The sequence below is a fragment of the Neocloeon triangulifer genome, unplaced genomic scaffold, assembly GCF_031216515.1.
Source record: "Neocloeon triangulifer isolate White Clay Creek 2 clone unplaced genomic scaffold, ASM3121651v1 ptg000003l, whole genome shotgun sequence".
NCBI classification, from domain to species: Eukaryota; Metazoa; Arthropoda; class Insecta; order Ephemeroptera; family Baetidae; genus Neocloeon; species Neocloeon triangulifer.
The window spans coordinates 523620-529284 of NW_026775546.1; the positions used below are offsets into that span (position 1 = coordinate 523620).

At 36.5% G+C, this 5665-nt stretch overlaps 1 long non-coding RNA gene across 1 annotated transcript; it reads left to right on the forward strand.

Moving 5' to 3' along the window:
• Positions 1-4488: 4488 nt before the first annotated feature.
• On the forward strand, positions 4489-5407 carry LOC132192983 (uncharacterized). Its single transcript, XR_009441389.1, has 3 exons — positions 4489-4634; positions 4827-4859; positions 5154-5407. It is a non-coding gene; the product is annotated as an uncharacterized LOC132192983 (long non-coding RNA).
• The last annotated feature ends 258 nt before the right edge of the window (positions 5408-5665 follow it).

Genomic DNA, 5665 nt, shown 5'->3' on the forward strand with positions numbered 1-5665 from the left:
GTGTTGCAAACGCCGCTCGGACCGCGAGTGCATAACCATATATCGAGGCTGCTCGTCTCTCGGGACAAACAGCTCAGCCGCTGATGTCATTTGACTGGCAGTGCAAAATCAAATGCTAGCATAACAAAAATAAAATATTTAAAAATGTCATATACTTTTAAAATTTCTATAATTTTAAACCATTTATAGAAGAAAGCTACTTTTTCGTTTTGGTTAGAAATAATCTATTTTCCGGTTTAAATTGTTATATATTTTTCATTATTTTTAATTAAATTCCTCAGAATAGTGAAAAATTTAAATTGATTATGTAGCCAATTCTTAAAAATATGCATTTAAACACATTGATTGAAAATAAATTTTATAATTTGGCACCAAAAATCTAGTTTAAATTTTCAGTGTGGGAAAGTAAACAGATTCAATGTATTCAAACTTACTTTCAACAAATCAATATAATTAAATTAAAGTAGCCTTGAAATTTTGTCTACGTGTGTGTTTGTAATGATGTTTACTAGGGCTGCCTGCCAAATCTAACCGAATGTTCACTGTGTTTGGCTTGATCGATTAATAGCAAAGGAATTTACAAATGGCTTTCATTTTACAATGTAGTGCTTGAAAAAACAATATTAGCGAATTGATTGCGACAAAATTGTGAGAATAACAAACTAAAACTTGACAAATTGGATTATTTTGTGAAATTGAAAAATAAAGCATTCAATTTTACAACTTTTTCAATGATATTATTTTGGAGTTTACGACAACTTACACTGTTGTTTAGTAGACACTAAATTGATAAAAGATAAAAACAATCACGAAAAAATTCCTGGAAGTCTTTGATTGCCTTTGCCTAGGATAATTAAAAAAGTAATAAAAACCTGGCGCAGAGACTACTTTTTTAATGCTTCCAAGATAAGATTGCTTTTTACTCCTTATTACGACTGCCATATCTTTATAAAACAGTTAAAACTCTAAACTTACGTCCCATTTTTCATCCTCTTTAAAAAAAATGTCCAAAAAGTTATGAATGTTAAATTATTTAAATTGTTTCTCCTCAAATCATAACAGGGAATATTAATTACAAGTAATTGAAGTTATCAAATCTATGATAATATCAGATATTATATCAATTGCTTCCTTTTGACATTGACAGCTAAGTGACTGAGAACTTGGCTATTATTATTATTATTATTATTTTTTTTTTTGCACAACTAGGTCAATTAACAAGCAAAGCAGCACGCAGCGACCAGGAAAACCTGACCAGACGGATCGACGAATAATAATTTCCTCGCGTTTTCATCAATCATAATATCAAGCTGCTCATTAAATATTCTCACGACGACGAGCCACGTCCCTCTATCTCTCATGTTTCGTGACCTAACAATCAAGTGTCTGCGAATAAATTGATTACGTGTAATATTAAATTTCGCAAGGTTGACTCTCGTCGTGGCCACACACACAGGTTAATACCAGAAACAAAGGATCGTTTGTGCGAAAAGCGTCCACAATTTCCCGAAGAGCTTACCGCTTTTTTTGCATGGTCCGGTGCAGCAAAGCTTTCTGCTGGCGAAAAAGCACCCATTGGTTGTTTTTATTGCCGCTTTCCTCGCAGCCTTGCTGCTGGATTTGCAAGCCGGCAAGCCCCGCGTCCCAGTTGCTCGTCGCTTCCAACAAACACAAATTCGCCGGCAACAAAAACAAACAACATTGTGCAGAATTCAATTCTACAATGGCAGTCGAGGGAAATCAGCAGCTGTTGACTGCTGGAAATAAGTACTTAAATCAAAAGCCAAGCACCGATATTTTAAATAATTATGATGAAAGCATTTCATCTTTCTGTTGCAATTGCCGAGGATTTTTTTTTAAACATTCAGGGACATATTTTGGAACTGAATCTACGTTTTTAATAAAAAAAAAAGCGTAATTTATTGTAGTCAAATATAATCAAGTAGACAAGTTCGCCTTAAATTAACTACTTCAATTGACTGATAAAATCGAACAATCCAAATTAGAGTGTTTTTTTTTATTAAAATGTAATCGCATTACGTAATATTTATTTACTCTATTTTGCAATTTAATCCATAATATTTTTTGCAAGCTCTTGACTTTTTCCATCAGTCGATTCTAGCTCCAGGGAATTGGAATTCAAGGCAATCCCATTAGGCTGATTGAGTTGAAAATGAAATTTGTATTATACGTACGCACACGCACCTGAAGCGGCTCATTCAAAGAGGGATGCAAGAATTGGCGCATTCACAATGTGTAGGATGACATAGGAAAAACATTTTGACCTCATTCGAGTAAATTGAATCCCTTTAATTGAGGAAAAACTAGCAGAAATAATTTGCAAATAGTGGAATTGCGGGAATTAGATTTCATTTTTGAAACTGGAGTGAGCGATAGAAATTGAACAAATTAATTATGGGTTGCGTGTTTAGGAAACGTGAAGGGGAGAGGAATATAGGCCGAATTCGTAAATATCAAAGGGCCGGAAAATAGGTCACGCGCGGACAGCTTTTCCGGGCGCCGAGCATACTTTATGATAAAATCCCACTGCATTGTAATTATTTATTGGCCCCGTAATACCAATTTGCAATTGCACTGCATTCTGCGCTGCTAATATGCGAAATTGATGTTCGTCTCGTGCGGCTTATGAACATCACCGCGGCCTGCAAAAAGGTATTTGCATTTCACAAGAAGTGCCGCGAGTTTGCGGAGCATGTCGCGGAATTAGGTCGCCGCGGCACAAGCGCAGCATTATGACCTGCACGCACTCTCATCACTTGGCTGTATTCTAGGAATGCAGTTCCATTATGCAGCTGATGGGTGCTGCGGCACATTAATTTTAATAATTCATCTTCATTTTTATGGTTAAAGTCCCATTATTATTTTTTAATTTCTGAAAATTAAAACTTGACCAAATTGAATTACCGAGGTTGAAATTAATAAAATATCCGCAACCGCAAACATCAAACTAGGGGTTTATCAGAGGTTGGCCTGCTTTTTAACACCAACAGCATTTTTAACTGCAGGGAGCTTGGAAGATAATCCTGATTGCTAATTCACTTTGGTTAAAAAATCATATTTCAATTATGGACTTTGATATTCACTTAAATGCTTTTGGCTAGCAACGGTGCGAAATTTAAAAGAGCCATTACATTATTGGATTTTAATTTATTTTCTCATTCTAGGATTAACAATGAAAAATTCTACTGGTATTTTAATTAAACAGAATTAAAATTATAATTTCGCCCCATTTCACCCTACACAAATATTTATGATAGTTGTTGAACAAAATTTACATCATTTTTCTTGAGATTAATCTTTGTGTTTAAAATGTAGTAATCTACCAAATGCGACGGTGCTTTTAACTTAATAGGACTTTCCTCTTTTCGTCTCTTTTCTCATTTTGCCTAAATTTCTCTCGAGACACGGGACGTTGTCGTCCGTCATCCGCGGTGATTAATCGCAGGGTGGAATTAATTAAAAGAAAGAGCCGCTCTCGCAGCCGCTTTTTGCACTCGCACGATTTTTCTTGACAATTTTTGACCTCCGAGACCAACTGCGCCGACGGCATATATGTAATTAAATGCGAGATGCTGCTTTTCCAGAGTGTGCGGCCAAATGAAGTGCCGCAAAAAGCGAGTCTATTCCTCACAGCAGGGAGAAAAGTATACAGAGTCAGTGAGGCGCGATCGCGCCGAGTGAATAATTGAAGGGCTCACACCATCTCTGGAGATCAAAGTGGCCAATCTGGTAATTGGCATTAATTTCGGAGGCGAGAGCGTGTTAATCTGCCCCCGAGAGGATGGTGTGTGTGTGCAGGGGGCGCTCGTAGACCTAATACCTGCCCCTGGGGCGACCAAGAGGGTGAAAATGTCACACGTTCGACTTTCGCTTTGTGCTGCTTTCCGGGGATAGAAGTGGTCAGCGACCGCTCCAAGATCTCGCCTCTTGTTTCAGAGTGGTTCTGAGAAACGTGCGGTTTGCCCAAGAGGACCCAAGAAAGGGATATGTTACGTGATAAATTTGAGCTTTCCCTGCACCAGCCCCCATTATGATGATATTATTAGTTTATTAAATCGTTTTAAAAATTAATTATTTGGTATTTGTTTTTTCAGTTTTTTTCTCTTGAAATATATTAAAAATTTATTGATTTTTCAGATCAATCCTTAAAACACAAAAATTTATAGACCGAAAGTTACCATTTTAATAAAAATTATTTGAAATTTCAATTTTTGTAATTGAGGCATTTTTTGTGGTCACTATTCGACTTTTGATTCGAAGTTTTAAGATCAATCAATTAAATTTTTAAGTGAAACTACTTTATAAATCATGGTTAATAATACTAAGCGTGTGACTCTCAGCAGATTGAACAGCTCTAATTAAAACAAGATTATCTCTATCTGTGGTATGTTTATTAAACAGAGAGCACCAGAAGGTCTTGGTGCGATAGCGAAAACAAAAGTCTCAACACACACAGCTTGCAGCTGCTCCGTCTTGGCCGACCCCGCGACATGACGCGTGTGAGATGCATAATTACGCATTTGAGTCGCGAACAAACGAGCCATTTCCTCACTCGCCGGACAATTACACTTTAGTGGTCCTATTTCTTGCATACGCCAGCCCGTTGCATTTTGGTAATTCTGCATGACCAGAGTTCATTCTACTGTATTTCTGAATTAAAATTCTTATTTTCATGTAGTCAAAAGAAATTTTAATTAATAGTAATGTAATAATTTATCAAAAAAATTACATAATTACAACAAGTCGTGTCTTATGAAAGGTTCATTTAAATTCTCAAAATAATAATTTCATTTTCTTTTGGTCAGGCCAAGACGTGATGCAAAAAAAATATTCAAAAGGTATGTCTTATTGTTATTTTATCTGATATTAGGAATGGGGAAAAAATAGGTGTTCACATTTGAAGCGTATTTGCAAGTAAAATGTAAGCTCAAATTTGCAAAACTAAGTGAAAAGTTTGAATTTAAGGTTGTAGAATTGCTTAAAATTACTTATTTTTCACTTATTGAGTAAATATCAGTCTATTTCCACCGAAAATTACTGTCAATGAACAATTTAGAAAATTTTCACATTTCATAAATTATTTGAAAAAATGTGAAATTACATAGTCAATTTTTTTCCAAATTATTTTGCAGGTTTCCGACCAATTTGCGTCGCAGCAGAGAGTATTGGCAGTCTACAGGTGGGCCATCGACAAACATTAAGCCAATTACGACCGAGAAATAATAAAGAGCTCAAAACAGCTTCTGTGACGAGCACCACTTCTTGATGTACAATATTGCAACAGTTGGAGCAGAGTGTTGTTAGCTTGGGCGATTAAGCCGAAATTTACTGCCCGGCAAAACGATCCGAGACATTAAAACCATCACTTTGCACACTCATGTTTCCGAGCTCGGCAATAAAATAGCAAAAAAAAAGTAGTTTATCCTATTTCCCGATTCCACATACCACATCGTCCCCGGAGGGTGCAACGGCATTTTTCCCCAGCAAAGTCGGCCAGGCGCGGCTCACTTTCAGCCCTTTGTTTTCTTCTTCCCGGAAATTATAGGGTCAGCTAGATAACATAATGACACTCACATGCCCACGCAGTCCCAAGATTTATAACGGGGCTAAGCCGTTCGGCACGCAACTCATCTGACCCCTATCC